This window comes from Brachyistius frenatus, unplaced genomic scaffold, assembly GCF_029030835.1.
Source record: "Brachyistius frenatus isolate BFR_SWC_R1_liver_20210118 unplaced genomic scaffold, ASM2903083v1 Contig_24, whole genome shotgun sequence".
Classification (NCBI taxonomy): Eukaryota; Metazoa; Chordata; class Actinopteri; family Embiotocidae; genus Brachyistius; species Brachyistius frenatus.
The window spans coordinates 966,846-982,019 of NW_027210623.1; positions in this window are offsets into that span (position 1 = coordinate 966,846).

Here is a 15,174-nt window from a genome sequence, read left to right on the forward strand (position 1 = left end):
ACAATGACTCATCTTTTGGAGTTGGGAGGATGGCATCACTAAGAAGTGAGCACTCCCTGGGGTTAACAGCATGCTGCGCACCAGCCCTCTAGATTAATGACCTAACTTCTGATTTCTCTCTTCTTTACTCCCGTCATCTTCTCTGACTGCCTTCTTTACTTTTGCCCTTGAGTTTATGAATCAACTTTGCAACTATATTTCTATGGTTTTCCCATGGACAGCTTTGGAAGAAGAAATGTATATTTCCAGTCAATTTATCTTAAAATCTTTAGTTATGCCCTACGAAAACATGTTTTTGGGTTGTCCATCCGTCCGTCCGCCCTGCCTGCCCACAGAAATATCCAAATCAGCTGCGGGGTGTCTGACAGACGTCTTGACTCATTGAGTTTCCAGTGGCAGCGGCATATATTTTCATTTAAAAACTTTGCGGAATATTTTTCTTGATAGTGCTCGTGCCATCTTTCTCTGGAATAAATGCCTTTTGCTTTGACATTTTGCTATCTATCTAATAATTTGGAATTAATACATTTGTAAGCGATGCCAAAATGTCCAAATATGTTTTGAGGCCACTGAATTATCAGCAAAATCTGCTTTAAGTTTAAAAAGTAAAAGATCTCATTATGCACAAAATGTTGCATATTGTGTATTATATTTGTTTATTATTATTACTTATTATTATGCATCATTATATGAGTAGCTTTTTAATGTAGCTATAAGTTGAGCTAATTTTGAACTCTTAGAAAGTTGAATTTATTGCATAACAACAATCAGTATTTTACATGGTCATTTAAAGATTTTTATCTGCAAAGTAACTATGAACGTCAAATAAATGTAGAGTAATAAGTACCATATTATCTTCTTAAATGTGGTGCAGTGAAAGACATTCAAGTTAAGTACCTCAGAAGAGTAAAACACTGTATTTATGCTGCCTGGTTGACAATTGAGGGCATGGGAAACATCCAGATGTTCTAATCTGGTTTCACAGGTGGATTTTAATATCAACAGTAATTAAAACAGTTGCATGACTAATTGTGATAAATGACTGATAGTCAATTAAATGTTTAACACGTTTTCTTCTTGTGTTAATAAAGTTTACATACGACGTCACTAAAACAGAAACCACTTGGCGTGCAAACGTTTTCCATTCACAATGATGTAAAGAAAAGTTGTGAATAACCCAACGAATATTCGTGGACATCTGGATTGTCTCCTGTCCTCTGAGACGCTGTGATGTCGACCTGTTCCTCCTCTTTTTGCCGGTGCAGGATGCCCTGTCTAAACACAGGCCTCATCCTCATCTTATAACACTCACACATACAACTCGTGTTTTGGCAGTGTCCTTCATACTTATATGTCTGTTTTCTGTCGCCTGCTGTCACACAAAAAAAGGGAACCCATCTAAACTGTATCTTCTCATTGGAGAGCCTCTACCACGTCAATTGTCACAAAGATTGTTTACAATAATTGCAACAGTTAACAGCAATAATCAGCCATTAATAATGGTATGATGAAGAGATGCCAGAAGCTTATATTTTTAAGAAAAGTTAATAAAAAAAAAAATGCTCTGGTTTGTCTGAGGTTGCTTATTTTATTTTAGTTTAGTTGAGTTTTTTTCTGGCTTGCCAAGGCCGACTAGCAGGGAGTCTGAGGCTATCATTATTGTGGCAAATTCTAAACTGTTGAGACTTATCTGCCAGTTTGTGTTACTGTTGTACGTCTCTCCCAAGAGGCAGCAAAATCAGGGGACAAGTTGAGCAGAGTTTTACACAGAGGAGCGCCATTTGGTTGAAATGTTTCTGACTGTTGCTCTGCATGCCTCCGGAGGGCAGGAAAATATAACGTGAGTCACTCCACAGTCAAAAATCCCTGACTGAAATGGCCTGCTAGATCACCTGCGGTCATTCATGATTTCATCAGTAACCTCTCACTCCTGAACTTGAACTTTCTCTGCTTATGACCTCAGTGATGACAAATAGGCTGGTAGCCTCCAGTCAGGACCTCTTTGGTCGTAGTTTATCATTTTAACCAATAACTGAGGGTAGGCTGTAACTAACAATTTACTTAAAGACTGCTGTTTAGCCTGTTTCCAGTCTTTAAACTATGCTAAGCTAACTAGGTGCCTGCTGTAGTTTAAAGGTTCAGTGTGTTGGATTTAGAGACATCTATTGGCAGAAACGGAATATATTCACCTTTATGTTTTTATTAAAATGAGAATCAATTTTATTTTCTTAGAATTGAGATCACAATTTTTTTTTCAATATAAATGTTTATTACTTTCATTTAACTCTTTCAGAAGACAACTCAAAAAATATGATGGTGCCTGATTTAAGATATTCTGGTAAAAATATTAATAATAATATAAATATTGAGATTAATCAATGAAAACCTACTTACTTAGTTTGATAAAAACACTAATGATTTAAATGTTCAAAAAATAAAGACTTCAGATCTTTTATCATGGATGAATCCAACGGAGAAGATTACATCATATTTAAAAAGCATGGAAATCATTACAATATCTAGTAATTTTCCTGCAGCTGTGTGCGATCCTGCGAGGTGCATGCAATTTTCAATGGGCAGGCAGAACTCGGCAGAATACCCACCATGATACCTGCACATCAATTCTGGACAACAGAGAGGGACCGCTCTGTTTTAAGCTTCATAAATCACTGAACATCAGCTTCAGTCATTTGTTGTCTCTTTGAACCAGTGTTTTTCTGAGCGTTGTTCTTTCATTGGTGTCACTCACTGTTACTCTGGGTTTGATTGGCTGCCGTTATCCACTGCTCTGCATCACATGGTGTAACACCACCTGATCATTTGTGAAGGGAGAAGGAGCGCTTTTGATGTAGCTGCTGTGTTAAAAATGCAGCAGAATGGTTGTCTTTTAGAAATGTGATGGCATAGATCCAGATCGCATTTTTAACACAAACAATGGCGCCGCTCTTCTCTGTAATCACTTGAAACTAAGAACCTTTGCGTTGTCATTACCTCAGACTGAACACTTCATATCTACATAGGGACTGCAAGCTTTGGGGCCACCATAGACTTTCTTATAAGCTTGAAAGTGGAGGGTTGCAGTCTGCAACCTCACCACTAGAGGCCACTAAATCCTACAAACTGCTCCTTTAATGTTCACAATTAATAGTATTAAAAATATTAGTCCTCTAATCTAACTCAGCAACAAAGCAAATAAGGATATTTTCCAAGATCTCAAACTATTTATTTTATCGATGAATAATTTAGGAATTATTTTGGTTACATGTGCCAATCACAGTTTTATGGAGACCAAAGTGACGTCTCCAGCTGCTGTTTTGTTAAACCAACAGTTCAGTAGTTCAGTACCCCAAAGTATTTTAGTGCAGCGCTGTAAAACATAAAGCAGGTTTTTATTACATGAGCTGTTGGTACTGAAAGAGTAAATGTGTAGAAGCAGAAGACCAGAGCACTCTCACTCACTGCAATGCAAAACTGGTGAATACTGTATTAAAGGAGGGTATGAAAATATGGACAAACTAGTTTGAAACTTTTTTTTCTTCACTAACCAGGATTAAGTGTTTGAGATCTCTACAGGTATTTGATGTCTTAATCCGACCTCTGTTTTACTATCCAATCTTAATGAATTTCAGTGCATCACTGGTTTTAAGCAAAACTGTAGCACCCTGGATTTACATGCTTGTAAATTCACTCTCCTTCCAGACCTTCTCTGAAATTTAAATACCTTAATAGCCTGCTCATCATATCAAGAAAATATGGAGCAAGGATGACTAATAAAATCCAAATCCCCCTTGTTCGACAGACATGTTACAATTTAAAAGAGACAGTTTGATTAAGAGTTCTTGCTGAGCGGATTTCTGCATGTTTAATTTCCACACTCTGTCACCTCCATAAAGCCCTCTTGGATCTTTACACTGCAACAAAATGTTTATTACACCCAACCAGCCCACAGAAGTAAACTGCTAACGCTCAAGTTGTTTACTACTTAAAAAATAAAAGCACATGAATTAATAACTTGGTTGCATTGGTACATGTATTTTCTCACATCTCTGTTCACACCAGCACAAGGGCCAGCATTTTTCATTTCACACCCGGGCTGGAGATTGTGAGAGCTCTCTTGTGTTGCAGTCGTTGGTTCAGGTTACCTCCGCCTCTGGCGGGAAGTGAGCCTGCTGTGACCTTGACCTTGGCCCTGCAGATCTGCTCAATGCAGCAGAATCTCTCCCCCTCTCTCTTACACACATATGTGCTCACATCCTCACCCAACTCTACAGTGCATCCGGAAAGTATTCACAGCACTTCACTTTTTCCACATTTTATGTTACAGCTTTATTCCAAAATGGATTAAATAATTTTTTCCCTTCAAAATTCTACACACAATACCCCATAATGACAAAGTGAAAAAAGTTTGTTTAAAATTTTTGCAAATCTATTAAAAATAAAGAAGGAAAATATAACACGTACATAAGTATTCACAGCCTTTGCTCAATACTTTGTTGAAGCAACTTTGGCAGCAATTACAGCCTCAAGTCTTTTTGAGTATGATGCTACAAGCTTGGCACCTATTTTTGGGCAGATTCTCCTGTTCTTCTTTGCAGGACCTCTCAAGCTCCATCAGGTTGGATGGGGAGCGTCGGTGCACAGACATTTTCAGATCTCTCCAGAGATGTTCAATCGAGTTCAAGTCTGGGGTCTGGCTGGGACACTCAAGGACATTCACAGAGTTGTCCCAAAGACACTCCTTTGTTATCTTGGCTGTGTGCTTCGGGTCGTTGTCCTGTTGGAAGATGAACCTTCTCCCCAGTCTGAGGTCCAGAGCGCTCTGGAGCAGGTTTTCATCAAGGATGTCTCTGTACATTGCTGCATTCATCTTTCCCTCCATCCTGACTAGTCTCCCAGTTCCTGCTGCTGAAAAACATCCCCACAGCATGATGCTGCCACCACCATGCTTCACCGTAGAGATGGTATTGGCCAGGTGATGAGCGGTGCCTGGTTTCCTCCAGACATGACGCTTGGCATTCAAGCCAAGGAGTTCAATCTTTGTTTCATCAGACCAGAGAATTTTATTTCTCATGGTCTGAGAGTCCTTCAGGTGCCTTTTGTCAAACTCCAGGTGGGCTGTCATGAGCCTTTTACTGAGGAGTGTCTTCCGTCTGGCCACTCTGCCATACAGGCCTGCTTGGTGGAGTGCTGCAGAGATGGTTGTCCTTCTGGAAGGTTCTCCTCTCTTCACAGAGCAACGCTGGAGCTGTCAGAGTGACCATCAGGTTCTCTTCTCCCCCGATCGCTCAGTTTGGCTGGGCGGCCAACTCTAGGAAGAGTCCTGGTGGTCCAAACTTCTTCCATTTACGGATGATGGAGGCCACTGTGCTCATGGGGACCTTCAATGCTGCAGACATTTTTCTGTACCCTTCTCCAGATCTGTGCCTCAATACAATTCTGTCTCAGAGGTCTACAGACAATTCCTTGGACTTCATGGCTTGGTTTGTGCTCTGACATGCATTGTTAACTGTGGGATGATATATAGACGATGTGTGCCTTTCCAAATCATGTCCAATCAACTGAATTTACCAGGTGGACTCCAATCAAGTTGTAGAAACATCTCAAGGATGATCAGTGGAAACAGGATGCACCTGAGCTCAATTTTGAGTGTCATGGCAAAGGCTGGCATTCATCCCTTTTTTTTTTTTTTTTTACTAAAAATAGACTAAAAGATTGGCGGGATTTTGTTTGATAGTCTGCAGCACAACAAGAGAGACAGAAAAGGTACTGCAGGCAATGTTCACACTCTTAATATAAAATGAGTTGCTGTGTTATTAGTATCTGAAAATGGTTTATCCCATTTGAATTGTAAGGTTTTTGTACTTTGTTTGGCATTTTTGATTCAGAATGACCCGATGCCTTTCAAGATACCCCAGCAGAGTTTTCACTCGACTCTTTTTCAGCCTGGTGAGTGATAAAGGTCTCATATTGAATAATTTGGATTATTTTTTTAAAATCATAAAGCAGCCCTCAGTGCTATATGAATACTGTTAAAATGTCAAAATGCTCAGTCCACAGAAATGTACACAGCCTGTATTCAGCAACTTCCATAACTGGACTTGCAGATGTTTGTGATGTCACAAACTCACGTTCAATGCATATGTCCACCCTCAACATGGCCCACGGTCCAACCTTATATGTGGAAGGCAACACCTAGTTGTCATTCCAGTGCAGAGCCAGCAAGCTACAGGATCGAAGAAAACCTGTGATTGGTGAGTGAAGCAATCAGAAGGGAGCGTCATTGATATCAATGCACATTTAAGACGAATATAAAGCAGCCTGTTTTTGGAAGAGCTTCTGAAAGAAGCTTAAGAGAGAGAGACACATAAAACCTATATTGAGATGGTTTTAAAACCCTAAACCTAAAACCACAAAAATATCTTCTTATGGCTATCAAAACTGCAAATAAAACACCAGAAATGTGTTAAATATGGGACCTTGAAGGGATTTTAGTCAAAACATCGATACTTGGTGAAATGTTGATACTGTGTAATTTATGCAAAACTCAGATTTTAGATACTGTACATGTGCCTGCAGACAAGAACAGAAGGCTCCAGTGTAGGGATGAGGGGAGTGTAGCTTGATGTGCTCAACATTTCTTATTTTGAAAGGCTTGAAATGTACTGAGTGATTGATGCAAACTAAGGAAGTGCAACATGTATATCAGGAAAACATGATGTACTGGATTTGCTACTTTCAGAGCAAGATATCAACATCAAAGACTCTGTCTGTCTCATCATTATCCATCATCAGACTTCCTACTGCACGGCTGCTGATGAAATAGGTTGCTTGGAGCTTGTTGGTGCGTGTGCTCCCCTGTTGCACGTTGTGTCCTGAGACTGCTCCTGGAGGAGGGCTTTTCTCTCCAAAGTGCATCAGCTCTTTGTATGAGGGAGTAGGTTTTAAAGTTTGTGTTATGTAAGAAGTGCAGCACACAACACAGCCATCACAATACAAGGCGAAGTACTCTTCTGCACGTATACGCAGTAGAAGCTTGCACACTCCTGTCCGATGGACTATCGCATCACCGTCTGAGCTTTCCCTTTTCGTGCTTTGTTTGGACATACAAGCTGACTGGCCCCGCTACGGCTTTCTTTGCATGTTCACTTTGTTAATTGGCTGGAAAACCACAGAATATCACAACTTGCTAGAATCAAGCAGCACTTCTACCGTGTGTTGTGTCACACTTTGGTTTCTGTTTTCTGAAGAGAGACAAAACTACACACAGGGGTGCTTTTATTTCTTCAGCCAGTTACTTATTTTGATTCCTACATCAGTTCCACTGAGGCAATTGTAAAATAAAGAAAAGTACTAGATATGGTGTGTATAGTTCGGAAAAAAATAACCCTGAAACATTTATTTAGTAGATATTGCTGCTAAATATTTACCAAAATACACACACTACTATTATTTGAGGCAAGATCAAAATTTCACATTGATATTAAGCCTTTGGTCCATTTAAAACCTATAAATCAAATATGACTATAAACCCGTTCTATGCCCTTAAATAACATCAGTATTGAAGTGTCAGCTTCTTTACTTTTACTTGTGAATACTGTTTATCTGGAAAAGCATGACCACACGGTTTTAATTTGTAACCAACTTAGCTTGTAACTAAACACGGTGTCCAAAATGAGATGTAATGGGATATCTTGGTTTTTTTTCGAATTTAAGAAATGTAGGAAAAGTATCCATTGTTCCATCTGAGCACTGTTTACAATGTTAAGTCTGCTGTTTGCCAGAGAATCTCTCCAACCACACGAAGTCTAAAGGAAAGGATGCTTGAACAACGGCTCATACTGAAAGCCCTCGCAATATGTTTCTTCAAACACTTTTCTTATGTATTTTTTACATTTAATCTTAGCACCATCACTTCCGTCAAGAGTTTATTTGGTGAGCAGTAATGCAGAGGTACAAGTACAGCACTGTTACAGTAACAGATTGGCCCTCGATATGCCTTGCTCATATAAATATAGGCATACACAGATGGTGTAAATACTCTATTTTCACTCTTCACTAAGACTGCAGTGATGAGATTCACAGCGACAGCGTACAAAGCACACACATAACGCCGCATGACAGCGCCTCCAGCACTGTACTGTATACAAACACACAGCTGACTATATACATGATGTGTGGGGAAAAAAAAAAAGTCTCATTTTAGTAATTTAAGTCAATTATGCACCAGCGAAAAGAGCAAGTGGATGAAATGCTGTAATGGAAACTGCAGAATAAGATACAATTTAAAAGCTTACAAAAATCGAACTTCACTCTGAAGATTGTTGTGAAGCTCCCACATATAAATGTGTTAACCTGTGGGAATAGGGGATCACTTGAAAAAATTAAGTTTACCCTGTCAACCTTCACTAAGTAACATAAATCTCTGTATTGTGACATTTCCTTACTTTCAACTCACTTTTAATAGCCCAGGAGTGTTAAAGGTTGAGCTATGTGGGTTTGACTAAAGACCACAGAGCTTATCCCATAACCCCTCTATTACTTCTTTTATGTGCCTTGTGTTTTATCTCATGCCGAGGTCTACTATTCTTCCCAAGGGTGGCACATTGATTTCAGAATATAGAGCCCTCATGACTTTAAATGTTGACTTTTCGTATACTGTCCTTACAAAGTCTTTCAGGAGTTGGTAAATGACAGCAGCTACACTTAATGTGAAGAAAGTTCTCAGTCTGACTATTGATTAGTGTCTGTCAGAGAAATAAACACTTTTTTACCTGTTTGTCCTCTGGATACTCGCGATACGAAAATTAAAATTATTCGCACTATAAAAAGTTTCATGTCATTTTGATAATTTTCACAAAGAATGCCCTGTTTTAAAAATGTTACAGGTTACAATTTCTGACCATGGAAATAATATTTTGAAGAAATACCTATATTGTGGACAATGTTCTTCTTTGCCTTGGTGGGAGTTTGTGATACTTTACATTACTCACGTTTGGTTCATTTGGAGCTTCAGTCAGGAGTTGATTAGCTTAGAACAGCTCAGCTTATCTAAACTTAGCGTAAAGACGGGAACCAACGTGAAACAGATAGCCTGGGTCTGTCCAGAGGTAACAATCAGCGTCCCTTAAGATTTACTCATCATACGTTGGTTGTTTAACCTGTGCAAAAAATTAAGTTTAATGCCATTTGATGTACTATCTCTTTCCCGGGAGCCCTGAGTTCCTACAGCATTTTACTGGTTGTCTGTTAACCAGGCAAGACGATGAGTCCCTGCCTTTAAAACAGGCTGACGATCTAACAATGCAAAATCCTTGAAACCTTTGTGTTTAATTCCATTGCGAGGTTTGCCTTCATTCAGCTGGGTGACCGCCTTTCATTATCTCCTTGAATTTACTATATATTTTAAACTGCAACACATTATAAAAGATTTAGGGATTTTAATGTAAACTGAAGGTTTCTGTTTTGGTGGATTTTGTGACACAATGTGATGACTGGTTTTATCAAGTGTGTTTATGTGAAGAAACAGAAGTCTAAAGAAGGAACAATGGATGGAAGAAAACACAGCTATGTTGTATCATCACAGGTCCAGATGTCAGCAACAGAGCACACTAACCTGTACTTAGGTGCTTTGTATTATAGAGTGATAAACAGAAGGCATTGCTGCTGGTCGCCTGTAAACAGTGATTTTATACAGGAGACAGACCGTCTCCCTCCCACGGGCTCTTTGTGCCTGGGTTCATCACTTACCTCAGCAAATCCGAGGGTACAGAGGGAGTCTTAGGAGAGAAAGACTCCACCTGGCAGACTGTTAATAAAGGTGACAGTGGGAGGGCAGGAGGGAAGGAAGCTGCCGGTGTGAAACCCTGCTGATTGGAGGCACAGGAGTGCAAAGCTTCCCTTTGCTGTCAAGTCATAGGGTCTCGAAACACCTGCGTTTCCGTAGACTCTCACGTGCAAAATTCAGTTGCATCTGCAACTGTCAAGGCAGAATATCTGTTTACATGTGGATCCATCTTCATGTGGAACCATCCTTGTTGTCCTTCCCTGCACCCCCTACACCCCAGAAGAGGCACCATAAATCACTGTCCGAGCAGCAACAGCAGTCATTTAGTATCCAGGGCTCCTGGCACTCAGCCGCGGTCTCTCTCCCTGTTTGTCTTCCGCTCAACCTCCAACACCTCCGTCCTAAAGCTGTGTGATGCTCAGTCTTTTAAAAAAGAAAGTCGGCTGTTTCCACTTTATTTAGCAACAGATGGAGGGACTTAGGAGCTAATATGGCTGCAACTAAAACATGTTTTGATCACATTTCTACCCTTTTCCCTGTAACTCATATGTTATTTTTGAACGTGTATTTCACATGCAATTTTGTTGAAACAACAGCAGGCGCATTCAGTTCACCAACTGTTTCATTTACATATTGCATCACCCTTGGTTGGATTCATATACTTTATGCATCCTCTGCAGCTTCCATATCTGGCAGCCTGCGTGCGTTCTCTTATCACATCATTGCTCCCTGGTAAGTCTCACACACGTCACAGGCGGGTTTTCATCATGCACATACTGCTCTTAGTTATCGCTCTTTTCCACAGTGTAGACCTGTTCTTCATGTTTGCTGTTCTAGCATCAGTATTTTCTTTTTCCATTTTTCCATATCCTACATGGAAACCAGGGACAGGCGCTGCAAATTAGCTTGAGCTGCACCCCCTACATACACGACATCTCAGGCTCTTCTTGTAACTGTTTTTATTTATTGTCTCTGGTAAATACACAAATAAATAAATGCATTGAGCTCTGTGTCACCATACAACAATATACAATCGGTCGATGGTCTTGTATTCCAAATCAGTTTGGAAATGGACCAAGTGCAATCTTAGATCTAATTTTAGCTCCGCATTTACAATCCAAATTTAAAAAGGATGTTCTCCGCATTGACATTCTGCCACTGCTTATATTATTTAATTTGGTGTCACGCTTAAGGAGCACTTCCCTGTGCCTGTAATAATACTGTATCAAGCTTGCTGGATATAAACAATCCCAGGCCGATAAGCGTGCTGTAAACGCAATTTTTGTGTTTCATTACATGCTGATTTTTAACATTTTGCTCCCAAAGAGCAGAGCAGCAATTTTTGTAACAGAATCTAAAAATGTTTTCCCCCAAACTATGTTACTCTATATCAAGGTCCATGAAAGAAGGGTTTCAAGGTAGTGACTATTTTCATCATTGGTTTGTTTATTTTCACAGTCAATGAGTTAATTGTCGTGCAGAAACATAAGAAAATAGAGAAAAATTTAATATTGGTTGACGTCTTTAACTTACATTTTAATATTATGTAAGGCAAAAATAGCATAAAGTCCTCACATTGGAAAGCTTCAACCATCAAACTGTAGTTTCTGAGGAAAACAATGACTCGATTGTCAAAATGACTGCAGATTATTTGTCGATCAGCTCATTGGTTTATTGAGTAATTGTTTCAGGGCTCTGTTTGTTCCACCTGTTTAACTTACATCACTTTGCTTTTGCACAAAAAGGCATATCATGTGACAGGGCTACCTTAGCCAGAGCCAGTGTTGCCGTGGAGATGCAGGTCTGGCAGTGAGAAATTAAAGCTCTGCAGTGGAGTGTTGAGTTACAGGATGCATGCAGCACCCATGTTGCAATCACTGAATGTAGTCCCCGGCACAAGGGGTTTATCCTGGTTTTAAGCACATTTGGGATATGATGTTTACATGGAATACAGAAATCTGGTTATGGTTATCCCCAATGACATGATAAATACTAGTATCCCGGTTATTGAGTACTGTGGGATATTTGTGTGGGTTGTTGTGATGTTTACAAACACAAACCAGCAATTTTGAAATGGTTCATCTGACATTACTGTAATATTACATTTAAATTGTCTGGGGCTTTCCTGACTTGTTTCACTGTATGTTTTGGGGAACCAGTGTCCTGTAAGCTGCCTACTACAGACTGGCATTACCCAGAGTAGGGATGGGCATTTCAAGCAAAATTACTATTCGAAGATCGCTTGAAACTATTGGATTAAAAATCGAATACAGTGAACCCTCGCTATAACGCAGTTCACCTTTCACGGTCTCGCTGCTTCACGGATTTGCATCGTGCATTGAAATCACATTACGACTATATGTAACGTAGATATATTTAATGTCCAGTTCTATCTATTTCAATTGTAAAATAAAGGTTACTACTTCACGGATTTCGCCTATCACGGTTTCTATTTGGAACGTAACCCCCGCGAAAAACGAGGGTTCACTGTATTGCGAATGCTTGAAAATCTTGTGCCGTCCCTAACCGAGTGTATGTTTAACTCGGTCATTACGGAAAGACAGATATTACAGATTCCAGATATTTGCTGGTGCCAATTAAGATGGATAGGATGTAAACAGGAAACAGTATCCCAGTTTATTTTGGAGTACTCCAGATAGTATATTCAGATTTCTCAAAACCCGTAAAGGGGTGGCGCAAACATAAAAATGGTCAATTTAAAAATCTTGATTATAGCTGGGATAATCATGACCATGTACACGCAGAGAGCCTACAGACAGTGTTCACAATAGGCAGTGAAAAATGCAGTAGTAGTGACGGATAAAAGGTGGATGATGACACACATCGGACACTCGGTGACTAATTTCTCGGCTGTCAGACATTATAATGTGTGTATGTTACTATTGAGCTGACGTTGTCCATGTGTCTGCTCGTGCTGTGTGTTTATTGGTATGCCTTGTGCATGAAAGTGAGTGAGAGCAAGAGTGAGACAGGAGAACAGTCCAAGGCTACAGATTTAATCTGGCTGCTGTGGTCATGTGATTAATCGTGGCCAGGGGCCAGTGGATAGTGTAATTTATGGTGAGGGGGGGGGGGGGATCAACACATTTGGATGGTTGCTGCTCCTGAGGGAAATCTCTCTCTTAAACCAATCCAGCATTCTTCTCCATCGGTCCCTAGCACACCATAATACCACAACTGTGACAGACGGGTTTTGGGCGAGTTAGCCATTTGTATCTGTGACTATAAAGACGATGAAATAGACTCCTGTGGCCCATCGAGCAAGTGTCTGACCGACGAATAAGCGGGACCACTCGGCCGTTCTTATGTTTGAGGCCGCTAAGTGATCACAGAAGAAGGTGAAGTGAGGCCGAGAGAATAGAATATTTGGGCTGAAGGAGCCATGAAATTGTGTTTATTACCAGAGATTAAAGAGAATATTGACAGTCTGCTGAGGACTGCGCGTCATTCAGTCTCCACTGTCCTTCTGGCTTCAAACCATATCAGTGCTGTGGTGACCTCACCCTCCTCAGTCTCCTTCAGGCCACTGGTGTGTTGCTGTGTGTGCGTGTGTCTGCGTGTTTACTTAATCCTTTCAAACTCCAAGAACTGTAAATAAACATCAGAGGACTTGGAGGAAAAACGAGGTGGGCTGTGTTTACAGATTTTTTTGGGGGGGAATTTTCTGTTGTTTTCATAGCTGCCAATATCACACAGTGCTGATAGCAGCAGTTTCCCCCTGACCTTCCCCACCAGCTGCTCACCAGCGATTCCCATCCAACAAGAGGTACCCGACTTTGCACTGGCTGTCTGAATTTTCTCTTTGGCAATTTTATTGTTGTGTTATTCATTCCTGATAGAGTTTATATCTAGATTTACTTTTTCCGGTGCATGGGCCGTCTCAAGAGGACTATGGTTTATACGCTGATGTTCTCCCTTTCTTCATTCTGTTTATTGGGCTGAACAAATATGTAAATACAGCGACAGAGACGTGCTGTCTCATCTCATGGTCCAGTTTCATTGGAAAAACTGTGGGATGCTATCCAGCTTCACTGCCAACTTGTTTAATGGATAATGGTCCTGCCTGAGGGCTTTATGCAGCAGGAGTCTGTGAACTGTTGTTACGGTTACATCATACTCCAAATTACTCCGCAGTCGTAAGAAATATGAGTTATTCTTGTTTGAAAAATGCATACATAAACATACCAGCACACAGGGAGTCCAAAGTACTTAGATCTTGTGCACATGGCCTCCTCGATGTCCCCCATGTCCTTGAGGAATCACTAAAGACTCACGTTTAAATTTGACACTGAATCAATCACTAAATTGATTAGCATATCAACCCTAAAGGGTGAGTAAAATGAACCTGAACCTTACATTTGTTCTTTGATAGCAGTAAGAGATAGTATACAAATAACACGCAAACATAATATTGTTCAATCTCGTCATCAAAGGAAATGTATTTATGTGTTTGTACTGCATATTATTAAGCATAATAAAATAAATAAACATGACTTGACTGGATTATCCTAGTATTATGTTTGTCCTTTCAGGGCTGTCTTAGTTAGCTTTGCTTGGCTCAGATTCACTGAGCTGACAGTGAGTTCTTGTTCACTCGCCTCCTCGTTCAGGACTGTGTGGCCTCCAAGGTGACCGAGAGTGAAGCAACAAGGGAAGCAGTTATATGAGATAAAAACAACATTGTTGTTCTAAAGAGAAGGTACATTTTTCATACGCATAATGAAATAAATATGGCACAAGTGATACTGGATATTTAAGGCTGATACAAACAAATTAGAGAGGGTACAAAACATTTTGTATTAGTCAATAATCGGGGTTTTTATAAACACTTAACATAAACGCTGTTTATGAATACATAATGTATTCAATATTTGTCATGTCCATAACAATTTTAATCCAAACCGTAATCTTTTCCTAAACCTAACCAAAGCTGCGACTTCACAGCATTAACCACATGTTTAAGTTTTGTTACCATGAATACGAAGGTCTCCTACTCCCCAACCATCAATTGATCTTTTCTGTCGTCCAGGTGTGAGGACGTTTTTGTCCTATAGAGGGCGCTTTAAAACAATAATGTATGTTGTGGGATTCAGTGGAAAGCATTTTTGTCAGAGGTTGTGTTGCACATTAATGAAAGTATGAGTAAACTACAAAGTTCCAAATGACAAGCAGTGAATGAACTAATGTTGGGTTCAAGTGGCACTCAACCGTGACGTCACCCATTGGTTAGAGAACTGTTGTAATATTTTCAGATGGACCACCAGCACACTGGATTTAGAAAATTACACCATAATGACTGATGGAAAACATTTATTGACATTTGAAGTTGAAATGGAGTATGTGGAGCTAGACTTCCTGGAGTCAGCCCC